Source organism: Ricinus communis, chromosome 2 (assembly GCF_019578655.1).
Source record: "Ricinus communis isolate WT05 ecotype wild-type chromosome 2, ASM1957865v1, whole genome shotgun sequence".
Classification (NCBI taxonomy): domain Eukaryota; kingdom Viridiplantae; phylum Streptophyta; class Magnoliopsida; order Malpighiales; family Euphorbiaceae; genus Ricinus; species Ricinus communis.
The window spans coordinates 27925217-27926125 of NC_063257.1; the positions used below are offsets into that span (position 1 = coordinate 27925217).

General features: G+C 46.0%; 1 non-coding gene across 1 annotated transcript; it reads right to left on the reverse strand.

Moving 5' to 3' along the window:
* Positions 1–525: 525 nt before the first annotated feature.
* Positions 526–632, reverse strand: LOC112536536. Its single transcript, XR_003080527.1, has one exon. It is a non-coding gene; the product is annotated as a small nucleolar RNA R71 (small nucleolar RNA).
* Positions 633–909: the final 277 nt, after the last annotated feature.

A 909-nucleotide genomic window follows, 5' to 3' on the forward strand; every position in this document is an offset into this window, starting at 1 on the left:
TCTAACCCTAATCTCATAAAACCCTTATCTGACCCAAAACGCTCTCTCAGATTATTGAGACGATGTTTGTAGGCAGTTGAGGAGGAGGACGGAGTTACAGTTCAGGTTCAAGGAGCGGACGTGATGGAGAACCACAACCCCCAGGCCGATGACGATCAGAGGACGATGCACGAGTTTGCTTGACCATCTTTGGATGGGACAAAAACTAGTATAGTCAGACCTCTTGTAGCGGCCAACAACTTTGAAATAGAAGCCAATATTATCCAGATGATCCAGCAGAGCGTGCAGTTTGGAGGATTGCCCAGCGAGGATCCCAATGCTCATATCTCTAACTTTCTGGAGATTTGTGACACATTCAAAATAAATGCAACAACCGATGACGCCATTCAGTTGAGATTGTTTCCATTTTCCTTGAGGGACAGAGCCAAGAGATGGTTGCAATCTCTTCCACAGCAGACAATTACTACCTGGAAGGCGTTGGCCGAAAAAATTTTATATAAGTATTTTCCTCCCGCTAAAACTGCTAAACTTAGAAATGACACATCTTCTTTTGTGCAGTTTGATGATGAAAGCATGTACGATGCATAGGAGAGATTTAAGGACCTTTTCAGATGCTGCCCACATCACGGATTGCCAGTGTGGATGCTGGTTCACACCTTCTACAGCAGGTTGAACGTTACGATGAGGCAGATGGTGGATGCTACGCAGTGGGCATGCGCCGAAGGGCTCAATTTGATAGAGGAAATGGCCATGAACAATTATCAGTGGCAATCCTCTAGGAGCTGACCAGGAAGACAAGGAGTGGTTAACCAAATAGATTCTATAGCAGCCTTGGCCGCTCAGGTGGAGCTTCTGACCAAAAAGATTAACCAACTCTAGATGCCGGTTCGTGCAGCGAACGTTGGCTAC